The 13,818-nt window shown below is 38.2% G+C and overlaps 1 protein-coding gene and 1 non-coding gene across 2 annotated transcripts in view; one reads left to right on the plus strand and one right to left on the minus strand.

The window, feature by feature from the left end:
- OCA2 (OCA2 melanosomal transmembrane protein) overlaps window positions 1-13,818 on the plus strand; it is a 556,217-nt gene that overhangs the window by 225,010 nt on the left and 317,389 nt on the right. The gene's annotated exons all lie outside the window — the stretch shown is intronic.
- On the minus strand, window positions 8,170-8,276 carry LOC114039069. The gene has a single exon (XR_003568621.1). It is a non-coding gene; the product is annotated as a U6 spliceosomal RNA (small nuclear RNA).

The following is a 13,818-nucleotide window of genomic DNA, read 5'->3' on the forward strand; positions in this document are numbered from 1 at the left end:
TGGGCGAGAAGGGGGGGAACAACAGCCCCTACATCTCCACGGGGGCCAATCAAGACAGGCACAACATTCCAATTTGTGCATTCCCCTAAATCCCCTCAAGCCTCAACGGGGGCTAGTTGAGGCAGGCACACATGCATTTCCTTATGCTTTCCTCAAACCCTCACTCACTGACCAGTGCTCTTTTGATTTATAGAGAAACTCACAAAGAAGGCAATTTGCCAAAAATAAGCTCACAGGTCAACTTTATCAATGTCATCATAACAGCACAGCACAAGCATAGTAAATATTACATTATGCCATTCCTATATCTCACTGGAAACTGTTTACAGTTTGAACTCCTGAGAACTAGAGATTGTTTTGGCCGTGGATCCTGGGAATTGTTATCTAAAAAAGAATAAAAAAAAATCATATTTTCAATAAATAGGGGTAGTTTTATCTCTTCTTTGCCTATCTTCATGCCTTTAATTTCTGTTTCTTGTCTTATTGTTACAGTTAGAATTTCTATACTTAAGGCAAATAACAGTAAGGAAGAGGAGCATCTTTACTTTATCCTTGTAATTATTGGAAAAACTTCTAGTGGTTTCCTTTTGTATATAATGCTAGCTTTTTCTTTTAAATAGGTACTTTATATTACATTAAAAAGATCCTTCTATGCCAACACTTTTAATGTTTTATTTTTGTAAGCATAAATGAGTGTTGTAGTCAGAAGCTTTTTCTGCATCTATTTGTATAATCAAAGCTTTGGGATGTTTTTCTTTTTAATGATTAATTAGATTGTTTTCCCAATGTTTAATCATAATGTACCCCTGGTGTAAATTCAACATGATCACAGTAAATCATTTTTTTGATAAATTACCAAATCTTTTTGCTATGATTTTAATTAAAATTTTTGAATAGATATTCATTAATGATACTGTTTTGTGGTTTCTTTCTTTGCTTTGTCCTTGTCTGGTTTAGGTATTAGGACTATATTTGTCTCATAAGTTGAATTTGGTAGCATATTTTCTCATTTTTTTAGAGTAATCTGTATAGTATAGGTATAAATTGTTCTTTAAAAGTTTGATAGAATTCCATCTGGACCAGGATTGTTTACAACTACTTTTTTTTCTTTTTTGGAGATTGTGTGTATGATTTGAGATCTCTATTTAGTGTCTTTCTTTTAATCTAAACATTTTATATTTTGAAGATAGTCTATTTCTTTTGAATTCTTAGATTTGCTGGCATATTCCTGCTCCTCTGTACAGGTGATTTTTAAATCTCTGTCTTCAGTCCCTAGCAGTCTCTGCCACTACATATTTATATCTCCAGTTACCTTCAGGATATCTTCAGTTGCCTATCTCCCTAGCACCTCAGTAAGTCCCAAACTGAACTTATTAGCTGTGAATCTCCTAATTCTGATCTCACTATTGTTGTCTGTGGTATCACCATCACCCTAGTACCTTTTAGTTTTTTTGACATTTTCCTCCATTCATTGATTAAGTTTTATTGATATCTCCTCCATAACTTCCCTCACATCTATCCTTCCTTTCTATTCCCATTGCCAGCAGCCTAGTACAAACTTTATTTTATTTTATTTATAATTGCACATACTCTTTATTTAAAGTATTCATTCATGACATGCTAAGTCTAGACTGAAAATCAGGAACTCACCAGATGGAACTGAGAGAACCAGAGTGAGCCACAAACATTCTTTGGGGACCAGCCTCCCTCTTCATTTGGTCCCTTCTTCCCACCCTCACTTAGAGACCCCTTTGGAGTCAGGATCTCAACCCCTTTACCAATAACAAGCTTTTCTTTCAAGAAAGGATCTGATTCAAAACAGTTTAATAGTGCCTAGGGAGGAATGATTTGCATTTTACCGATGGCCTGTTGGTATAGGAAAGCTGCTCTAATGGTGGGATTTCAGGTATCAACTAATCATTTAAAGGAGGAAGTACTTGGAAGTCTAGTGACCCACAGACATTGAGAGTCTAGGCCCTATGTTAACTGTTCTCTCTGTCCCACATGAAGATAATGTTTAGGGAGACCAATCTGATGTCAGAGCACTTTCTGGTGACTTGCCACCAATATCCTGTGTGACTGTAAGCAAGTCACCACTGTATCCCTCTGAGCCTCAGTTTCTTTCTCTGCAAAATGCAAATATTGATTTCTTTTTTTCCTTGATTTATTTTTTTGGGGGCAAATAGTATTTTATTTTTTCCAATTACATGTAATGATAGTTGTCAACATTCATTTTTATAAGATTTTGAGTTTCAGATTTTTTCTCCCTTCCTCCCTCCTCATCCCCCTCCTCTTCCCCCTCCCCAAGATAGTGAGCAATCTGATATAGGGTATACATGTGCAATCATGTAAACATATTTCCACATTAGTCATGTTGTGAAAGAAGAAACAGAACAAAAGGGAAAAACTTCAATAACAAAAAAAAGGGGGGGAAATAGTATGTTTTTTAATTTTTTAAATGTTTTTTTGCTCTTTTGAACTTACTATTTTTTCACTTTTTTCTTATTAATTAATTAACTAAGTTTTAGTTTTCAACATTCACTTCCACGAGATTTTGAGTTCCAAATTTTCTCCCCATCTTGTCCCTCCCCCCACCCCAAGATGTCATGCATTCTGAATACCCCCTCCCCTAATCTGCCCTCCTTTCTATCTCTCCTCCTCTTCTCTTATCCCCTTCCCCCTCAATTTTCCTACAGGGCAGGATAGATTTCTATGCCCTATTTCCTGTATATTTTATTTCCTGGGGTAGCATATGAAAACAATGTTTTTTTAACATTTGTTTTTAGACTTTGGGTTCCAAATTTTCTCCCTTCCTCCCTCCCCACCCATCCTCATTGAGAAGGCAAACAACTCAATACAGGTTATACATGTGTAGTCATGCAAAACACTTCCATAGTAGTCATGTGAAAAACTAAGTATATTTTCCTTAATCTTATCCCACCCCCCATTTATTCTATTCTCTTTTGACTCTGTCCTTCCTTAAAAGTGTTTGTCTCTGATTACCCCCTCCCCAGCTCTGCCCTCCCCTCTATCATCTCCCTGCTCTCTTGTCCCCTTCCCTCCCTATTTTCCTGTAAGGTAAGATAGATTTCCATACCCAATTGAATGGGTATGTTAATTCCCTCCTTAAGCCAAATCTGATGAGAATAAGATTCACTCATTCTCTCTTGCCTTCCCCCATTTCCCCTCACCTGTAAAAGCCTTTTCTTGTCCAATTCATGTGAGATAATTTACCCCATTCTACCTCTCCCTTTCTCCTTCTCTTCGTATAATCCTTTCTCACTCCTTAATTTTATTCTCCAGATAACACCCCTTCATCTTCAACTCACCCTGTGCCCTCTATTTATTTATTTATCTATCTATCTATATACATACATATAATTTTTTCCCCTCCAACTACCCTAATACTGACGAAGGTCTCATGAGTTTCAAATATCATCTTTCCATGTAGGAATGTAAACAGTTCAACTTTAATAAGTCCTTTATGATTTCTCTTTCCTGTTTACCTCTTCATGTTTCTCTTGAGTCTTGTATTTGAAAGTCAAATTTTCTATTCAGCTCTGGTCTTTTCATCAAGAATGCTTGAAAGTCCTCTATTTCACTGAATGTCCAATTTTTCTCCTGAAGTATTATACTCATTTTTGCTGGGTAGGTGATTCTTGGTTGTAATCCTATCTCCTTTGCCCTCCAGAATATTACATTCTAAGCCCTCCAGTCCCTTAATGTAGAAGCTGCTAAATCTTGTGTTATCCTGATTGTGTTTCCACAATACTTGAATTGTTTCTTTTTGGCTGCTTGCAGTATTTTCTCTTTGACCTGGGAACTCTGGAATTCGGCTACACTATTCCTAGGAGTTTTTCTTTGGGGATCTATTTCAGGAGGTGATTGGTGGATTCTTTTAATTTCTATTTTGCCCTCTGGTCCTAAAATATCAGGGCAGTTTTCCTTGATACTTTCTCGAAAGATGATGTCTAGGCTCTTTTTTTGATCATGGCTTTCAGATAGTCCAATAATTTTTAAATTATCTCTTCTGGATCTATTTTCCAGGTCAGTTGTTTTTCCAATGAGATATTTCACATTGTTTTCTATTTTTTCATTCTTTTGGGTTGGTTTTACAGTGTCTTGATTTCTCATAAAGTCACTAGCTTCCAATTGCTCCATTCTAATTTTTAAGGAAGTATTTTCTTCAGTAATATTTTGGACTTCCTTTTCCATTTGTCCAATTTTGCTTTTTAGGGCATTCTTCTCCTCATTGTCTTTTTGGACCTCTTTTGCATTTGGGTTAGGCTATTTCTTTAAGGTGTTATTTTCTTCAGTATTTTTTTTGGGTTTTCTTTAGCAAGCTGTTGACTTGTTTTTCATGATTTTCTTGCATAACTCTCATTTCTCTTCCCAGTTTTTCCTCTACTTCTCTTGCTTCTCAAAATCCTTTTTGAGCTCTTCCATGGCCTGGGACCAATTCATATTTTTCTTGGAGGCTTTGGATGTAGAAGCTTTGACTTTGTTGTCTTCTTCTGGTTGTATGTTTTATCTTCTTTGTCACTAAAGAAAGATTCTATGGTCTGACTTTTTATTTTCAAGGTGTGTTCATGATCCCAGCCAATTACTTGAGTTTTATAAACTCTTTGTCAAGGAAAGAGTCTGCTTCCAGTGTGGAGAATGTAGTGTTCCAAGCTTTGGGAGTTTGTACAGCTGTTTTCAGAGATAATTCTAGGGACCTGTAAATTTTCAGTTCTTCCAAGTGGTATGATCAAGGGCGAGGTGTTTACTCTTTTCCTGGCCTGTGCTCTAGTCTATGAGTGACCACAAGCACTCTTTTCTGCCTTGGAACTGTGAGGAGGATTTCCTCTCCACCACCACTACAAGCTCCACCACACCAGCACTCCTCCTTGTCCCAGGACTGCCACCCAGAACTGTGACCCAGATCCAAACACAGGCAAAGCAAGAGAATCCTGTATGAGCAAAGAGACCCCTGCAATCCCCCTCTGATCAGCCACTCAATTCCTTCTCTGTCTGTGGGCCAAGAGCTCCAGAAGCAGCTGCTACCATGGGGGTAGCCTGACTAAGCTCCTCTCTCACCGTGATCTGAGGGACCTTTCTATGGACCTTCTAAGTTGTCTTTGGTGTTTGTGGGTTAAGAAATCTGGAAACCACCACAGCTATCCTTGATTCAATCCTGGATTGCTCCAGGCTTGCTCAGGCCCAGTCTTTGCCTGTATAGTCCATGCTGAACTGTGCTCCTCTCCTAGCATGGTGCAACAGGCTTTTCCAATCAACCATCCAAGTTGTCTTGGTCTGGACATTTGTTTCATTCTGTCTTTTTGTGGGTTCTGTTGCTTTAGAATTTATTTAAAGTCATTTTTTATAGATATTTGGAGGGGTTTGGGGGAAAGCTCAAGCAAGTCACTGCTTTTAATTCACCATCCTGGCTCTGCCCCCAAATAGTATGTTTTGATTTGCATTCAGACTCCATAGTTCTTCTCTGGATGTGAATAGTATTTTCCATCAAGTCTTTTGGAATTGTCTTGGATCATTGTATTACTGAGAAATGATAAGTCAATCATCACACAATGTTGCTGTTACTGTGTACAATGTTCTCCTGGTTCTGCTCACTTCACTCAGCATCAGTTCATGTAAGCCTTCCCAGGTTTTTCTGAAATCCATCTGCTCATCATTTTTTTTTAAAACAATAGTATTCCATTACATTCATATACCACAACTTGTTCAGCCATTCTCCAATAGGTGGGCATTCTCTCAATTTCCAGAGAATATTGATTTCTAAGGTAGGGACCAGTTCTAATATTCTAAGTTTTGAATCTGAGGAATGCTAGGTAAACTGGAAGGTCACACACCTTAATCAACAAATTACTACTCCAAGATATCTCAATTACTGGGTATTATCTTCTACCTGAGGCATTTCCTCATTTTCCTAGTTATTTATTTCCTGGTTATTAAAGCTCTCTCCCTCTAGAAACCTGGTATTACTTTATATTTACTTCTTTGGGTACTCATTGTATCCCCCAGTGGAATGGAAGCTCCCTAAGGGCAGATGACTTATTCATTATAGGTCTTTCTATTCCCAGCAGCTGGCAGAGTGCCTTGCAGGTAGCAGATGCTAAGTAAATATTTATTGAATTAAGTTCAATGCTGTGACTTCCCTCCTCTAAGGCACATGGTATTCCTGCTGAAAAGATAGCATCTTAAAAATGGGCCCCCCCCAGCTCATCACCTTGCATCTAAAGGTCCTGAGGTTTGACAGACTAGGTCAGATCTCATCTTGCCTGGGTTTGCTCTCAAGACCTGGACTGATGACTCCTTTGAAAGGGCTCTCTCTTTATAATTCTCAGAGCCTGGGACACAGGAGATACAGTGACCATCCAAGGATTGTAGGGGTTGGTCAGGAGTGAAGGGGACCTGCACACAGTAAGGTGGTTAGTACATGTATGCTGAATTAAATGGAAGTAATTCAAGGGATTGCATTTCAGAGGTTCAGAGCTGGCTGCAACTACTACTAAAAATGAGCTGAGGGTCATCCAGAGCTTATGATCTTCTATCCTGCCCCCTTCTCTGAGTTTGTTTTCTCCTCTGTAAAAAATCATCACACCTAAGAATCCATTGCTGGAAGGGCTTATAGAGAACATCTAGTCCAACTCCTTCTTTTATAGATGAGGCAACTGAGGCCCAGAGAGGGGTGGGGCCTTTCCCAAGACTATATAGCTAGTAAGCCACAGAGCTGGCATTCACACCAACTCCTTGGACTCCCAAGTCTACATAAAAGGCCATAAAAAGAGATCTTTTTGTCTTCTGAGCTTCTGGGGTACCTACTCTCCATACCATTCATCCTTTAATGGACATATGCCACCACCTCTTCAACTAAGTTAGCAAACTCCCTATGGGTAGAGGCCACATTTTATTTACTGTTGTATCCCTCTTGGAAGAGATCACAGGGAATGATGGCACTTGGTTAATATCCGTTCATTGATTGATTCCAGAATTAAGTGTGACAATCTTATCCATTCACTATTGGATTTAAAGCTTTCAAATAAGCTACAGTCTTCCTAACAACTGTTTGCTTACAAGGTGCTGCTAGAGAGCAAACAGGGAAAAGAAATCCCACTGGGCTGGAAGTGACAACTTGTACCTTCATCCTGGAAGCATATGATCCCACAGTGGGGGCCACTGGCTGATGATGTTTGAAGATGGATGCAAATAAAGTTCCTGGGCACAATGGACACAGAAGACAAAATCTATCAGCACGATAATTCCAAACTGCTGGCAGTGTGATGGGAATGCAACCAGCAAGCAGAATAGTCAAGGATTCCTGCCTAACTTATCCATATACAAAGGGAGGCACAAAGCTGGGCTAGGAAGCAGACCATAGGGTCCTATGGCTACCTCTGTCAACACAGGACAGATGGCCAGATGGATTTCCATCCTGAGCTTTTCCCCTTCTACAACTTTGCTAAGGCTGTGCATATGGCCTGGAACAACCTGCCCCACAATGATACCAAGCCCATCCATCCTACAAAGGCCTGCTTGAGACCTACCACCTCCATGATGCCTTCCTGGATTCCTCCTCAGGTCCTCAGATGGAATCCCTTGTGAACCCTGAACTCCATGAACCCCACAAACCCCAATTTAAAACAGAGTCTGCTGTAAGAAAGAGACAAACAAAATTGGGGTACATGTGTCCATGGTTTAATTTCTTGAAGTGGCTTAACATGCATTGCATGGGAGTTCAGTCCACTGCTGGGACCCCCTAAGGGGGCCACTTCAAAACTGGCTCAGTTTGGGATTTTGGGGTACAGCATTATATGCCCTTCGAAGAGAAGGTGTTCTCAAGGGGGTGCCAATTAACCATGATTGGTAGACATACTAGGAGGTAAGTGGGTTCCTTAGATCACGCAGTGCACAGGGGTCAATATCACCTGCCATCAAAGGAAATACTGTACCTAGTCCTGGAAGTCCAACTTCACCCAAACCTGAGCAGAATAAAATCAATTCAGGCCTGTGTTGGGGTTTGACCAAGATTGGAAGATTCAATGCAATCTCATCATCAGCGATGTCCTTCTGAACAACTTTGGACAGAAGACTGGCAGAGTGGAGCTCTGAGTATCCAGGACACAGATTACTAAGAGATCATTTTTAACACCTTCATGTGATTTTTTAAAAGATATGGAATGCGTCATGAATTTGCATGTAATCCCTGTGCAGGGGCCATGCTAATCTTGTCTGTATCATTCCAATTTTAGTATATGTGCTGCTGAAGCGAGCACAATACAAACCTTTATTACCACTCACTTGGACTGCTACAAATACAACTAAGCATGCATACACAGAGTACCACAGAGGCACAACTCTTCTTTATACTTTATAAGCTCTGGGAGGGTCCTCATTACAATTCAAACTCTTGTTGGAAATTTGAGTTCTCATAACAAGGTTAATTTCTTCTTTAGTGTTTTAGGAGTTCCTGAGGGATTGGGATTATTCTTTCTAATGTTATTGGTTTAAGCTCTCATTCTGCTATATTCTACCCAATAACAATTACCAGTTACAGCTAGTTTCTCACCAATTTCACTGATTTATTTTTATTTTTTAATTTTTTTTTACTAATTTCATTGATTAACCCAGTGATTAGTGCCCTAGTATTACTTAATTAATTAGTTATTGCTTAAGTAAGTGATCACTTAAGTGTCAATTAATTTTTACAAAGAGATATTTATTGAGAAGATATAACAAGAGAAGAAGTATAAAACATACTCCTAAAGTGGTAGTACACTCTCCCCTATACCTTTTTTTGTGCCTAGGGAGCATGACTCAAATGCAGAGGCCAGGAAACAGGTATAATCATGTGTTAGTCCAGGAAGCCAGTAGGAGGCTGCTGCATGCACTCCTCTCCCCATGAGGGGCTTAGAGTAGCTTCACTCACCACTATAAAAAGAAAACCAGAGTTGTGCTAATGAAAATCTTCTGTATGAATGTTCAATACTTAATCAAAGAAGCCCTTTCTTTGTCAAGTGATAAGTATTCAGGAAACAGTTGTCACACATTTGTGCATGCTCCAAAGTCTATGTGGGAGATTGCATTATGCTTAGCACACTGTACATGCTCAGTTCTTTAGGACTGGGGTCTCATTGGCCAGTTCCTTGTTAACATATATCAGCCTGTTAATAGAATCTAAGCCCCATGAAGTCTTGATACTTCTCTAAGTGTCCTTTTCCACACACAGTGTGGAAAAGTGCCTCCATAAATGTTTGTTGAATGGACATTTTATGCTTATTTTCTCTTGTTTGGCTTTCAGTATAGACTAAAATTATCTGTTCATCCTCCTACATTAAGAGATGAATGTTTTATATGAGGGCCATTATTAAACTACACCCTTTATTCTCTTCCCTAGGCTAATTCCAATTGCTTTAACTTTTCATCTTTGATAGTGTTTTCCAATCCCTTCACTGCTGTAGCTCTCTGCTGAACCCTCTCTATTTTATTCACCTCCCTCTTGAGGCAGAAAGCCCAGAATGGGATATGACTTCCTCACTCCTCTGCCAGATGACATTCTTTGCCTTCTTCAAAATTCTCTAGACATCTTTATGAAGCCTTTACTGATTAATCCCACCTGACTCCAATCATTCCATTCACTCAAGGAATCCTCATCATTCTTCACATTTCCTACTTTCCATGTAACCCTCATTTTAAAGCAATTAAGTATGCAGGTAATTCTGTAAATTTGTGAAAACAAGAATTTATTATAAAAAAGAGATATTGCGGGGAAAGAGAGTTAATTTATTTTATAAAAGTGTTTACCACAGATTTCTTTTAAATCATTGTGTGGTGGAAAGAGCGCTGTACTGGGAGTCCTAACTGGATTTGAATCCAAGCTTTGCCAGTTATTAACTGTGTGAGCTTGAGAGAGTTACCTCAACTTGTTGGGGGTCAGTTTCCTCATTTGTGAAATGGGTGGAAGTAGAAGAGATGGTCTCTTAGTTTCCTTTGAGTTCTTGATCTGCTAATGTTATCTTTTTAAAGTTATATTCCATCTACTCTGAATTTTTTTTAATGTTGTCTCTTTCATTAGACGTGTAAGTCCCTTAAGAGTAGGAACTGTTTTTTGTCTTTTCTTTACATCCCCAGCTCTTAGAACAGTTCCTTACACATTCTAAGTGCTTAATAAATTCATGTTGAATGAAATAGTGAACTTCTCTACTATATATAAAATAGCTTTCATTTATGATTTCTTGAAATATAGCTCTGAAAAACCAGACCCATTACATTCAAATGGAGCTACTTGACTGTTCCTTTAAACCCAAATCACTCTGACTTTCACTGATTGACCAATAATATGTACCAGCCTAAGCCTCACTTGCTCATTGTTTGGGTTTTGATGTCTCAGAGTGAGTATAAATAGCAATTGTTTAGGTTTGGACCAGAAACCTGAAGGTTTTCCCCACCCAGATTGTTTCTTTTGAGAAGGTAAACTAGGCCATCTTTTGCCTCAATTCTTACCTACCCTTTAATCACTTAACAGGTGTTGCCTCAGACAAACTGAGACCTGAGAAACATCTTAGCTTGAAAAAGCCAGCTTGGTGGCCCAATGGATAGAGCACTGGCCCTGGAGTCAGCAAGACTTGAGTTCAAATCTGATCTCAGATCAGACACTTGACACTTACTAGCTGTGTGGCCCGGGGCAAGTCACTTAACCCCAATTGCCTCACACACAAAAAAAGCCAGTCTCCCATTGCATCCAGTGCCATAGCTAGTCCTTCTTTCTTATATCTTGCCACTGGACCCCAATGACTCTCAAGAAGAGAGTGAAGCTGATGACCTTGCACAGTTCTACTTCACTTAAATCTAATTCATTTGCAAGTCAAGACATCACCTTCTTGGTGTCATTGGTCCTCTTTGAGAATGAAGAATAAATTACATCAATACAGAATCAGCCTATATGAAACTTTTGAAGAATAAATGTATTGTGTAAAGGAAGGCATGCCTAGAAATCCCATTACAGTCTTGTGTATGTCCATCCCTCTCTATCGTTTCTATTTTTGTTTCTCTCTCTCCCTTTCTCTCTCCATATATATGTATATATATATGTATATATATATATACATATATAAATATATGTATCTGTGTCTTACTCCCCTGTTAGGTATAACTTATTTTCATTAAGAACCCATGCTTTGACCCTCTTTAGTAATTCTTTTTGGTTGCTGGTTTTGTGCATTGTATTTAATTTTCTCTCAATGAAATGGGAAGTGACTTCAGCCTTGAATTTCCTTTTCTTTTCTTTCTTTCTTTTCTTTTTTTCTTTTTTTGGGAAGGCAATTGGGGTTAAATGACCTGCCCAGGGTCACACAGCTAATAAGTGTCAAGTGTCTGGTCTGAGACTGAATTTGAACTCAGGTCTTCCTGACTTTAGGACTGGTGCTTTATCTGCTGCACCACCTAGCTACACCTTTGAGTTTTCTTTATCCTATAATTTCTTCAGTGCTTTTGAAGTCTTTGTTAGAAGCCTTCAGAATAGGGGTTTTTCTTTTACTTTCTAACATAAATAAATAATCAGACATATTAACCATGCAAGAACCTTAAATTAACTAGATGGGAAAGTAAAGGCTCTTCACTATTACCACCATGAAGTTCATGATCTCATTTTTATCATCCTATTATTAAGTGTAAACATCTTTCATTCCTGTAGTGGTAGTATCAATTTAATTCCCTTTGGACTTTTAGGGGTCTAGAATATGGGAATAATCTCAAAACAGAGCATAATATGTTGGCTCCCCTTCACTAAAAATTGAGAATTCCTCCTACCCTTATAAAACTAAAATAGAAAATTGTTTCATATTTAATTTTCTACTGAGCACCATGAAAGGCAAATGCTAGAGTGTTAAAAATGTAATAACTTTTAATTGCATTTGTTAGATTGGATCTGAAATCTTATTGTCACAGTAGAATTCTTTATCACACCCTAGACTTGATGCAATTTTAACATTATGAACTTTTAATCACTGTGAGAATATGAGGGAGCTTCCTTAGGTATTTTAAAAGAACAAAATCAATGGTTTTGGTGATAAAGGGCTTCCACTGCACAGTTCTTTGGGGTTGTCAGCAATTATTTTGTTTCTAATTTTATATAGATGTCTACTTTAAGTAATACTAAAGCAAACATTTTAAAAATGTAAAAGCAAATATTCCACGATAACATTATACTTTATTTCTACCATCCTCCTACCTTGTAATTTGCCAAAAGAAATAAGAAAAGGCCAGATTCTCCTGGGATTATATGAATATGCTAAATTTCCCTATTAATATTCTGAATAAATCATACATGAAACTATGCATGCACTATTATGTTTGGAACATTTCTGCAGATAACTTAGTAATGACATTAATTAATAATTAATAATGACAACTATTGGTGTTTTTTAGAATAAAGTTACTTCTATTATAACATATGTTGGAATCTCTGTACAGCTGTAAACATATGATTATAAACTATAGTGACCCTGCCTGATTTTTAGGAAGTCTGAATTGAATTTCAGACCACACAGGTATATTTTGATTACTTTTACACTAACCAATATCACTTCCCAGGAAATGTTATTAGATTTTTTTTCCCAAATCTTACTTTAACATGGTGAAATATTGCTTTAATGTTGATTCAATTTATAAGCCTCACTCTATGCTGTCTGGATATGATCCTCTTAGCTCAGTCTCACATGGACCTTTTCATTTATCTCAGATCATGCTGACATCTAAATACCTTTGGCTATTCCACATCTTTCAGGCAGTCCATAGGTTCTCTACCTGGGTGGGGGAAGCTTTGTTCAGTCCTGAGCTGATGCCCATTTTCAGTGATCCTTGTTTAGGTGACTCACTTTAGTGACTATCTCATCCTGACCAACCCCATTGAAGAATGCAAGCTAGGTAAGTACAAATAAAATATATACAAAATAAATATACAGCAATGGAAATGAAGCGCTAATACCTCAGGCAATCAGAAAAGGCTATTTCAAGGAAATGGAACTTCAGTTGAGCCTTGAAGGGAGCAAGGGCTTCTAAGAGGTAGAAGTGAGGAAGGAGAATAAGCATTCAAGACATGGGAACAGAGAGCCTTAGCAAAGGCCCAAAGGCAAGAGAGGAAAGCTATGTCTAGGGAACATTAAGTAGCTTGGTTTGGCTAGAGCAAATGCATGAAGGGGAGAATTGAAAACCGGGTTAGAAAGATTCATCATCAGAAGGCTTTCAGGCTTAAGATTAACATTTGCTTTGTCTATATTATTCATTTCCTTAGCTAATTCTGGTTTTCACTGATGTTCCATGGAGCAACTATACTTCATTGATTAGACTACAGAAAATTCTTTACAACAATTACATATGCATCTATTCCTGGGATGTTTCTGTTCTCCCCTGAAGGAATATATGCAGCAGCACTTGGAAAATGTACAACTTTCTTCTCTCTTCACTAAAGTGTGATTTGCTTTATCCTAGCCAATTGCCTAAGAGTGATTCTTCAGTGCTCTTCAACTGGAGTAAATTTTGTGGCATGATCAAAGAAAATAGAATAGAGCCTAGAATAGAAGCTTTAGAAAACAAAGATATTGGCTTAGTTGAATCCCTACAGCAGCTGTGAAGGTGAAAATTCCTTTGTCTCCTACAGTCCTCACTTCCTCCCTCACTCCTCTCTTGTTTTTGATACCATGTATTTTGATGTTGCTGCCTCAGATGGAGAGAATATATACAAGACTTCAAAGCCAGAGGAGGAAGTGTAAGAAGTCTGTGATGTTCTGAGTGAGAACAAGAAAAACGTTGTACTGGGGA

This window comes from Vombatus ursinus, unplaced genomic scaffold (genome assembly GCF_900497805.2).
Source record: "Vombatus ursinus unplaced genomic scaffold, bare-nosed wombat genome assembly UNPS02011591.1, whole genome shotgun sequence".
Lineage (NCBI taxonomy): Eukaryota > Metazoa > Chordata > Mammalia > Diprotodontia > Vombatidae > Vombatus > Vombatus ursinus.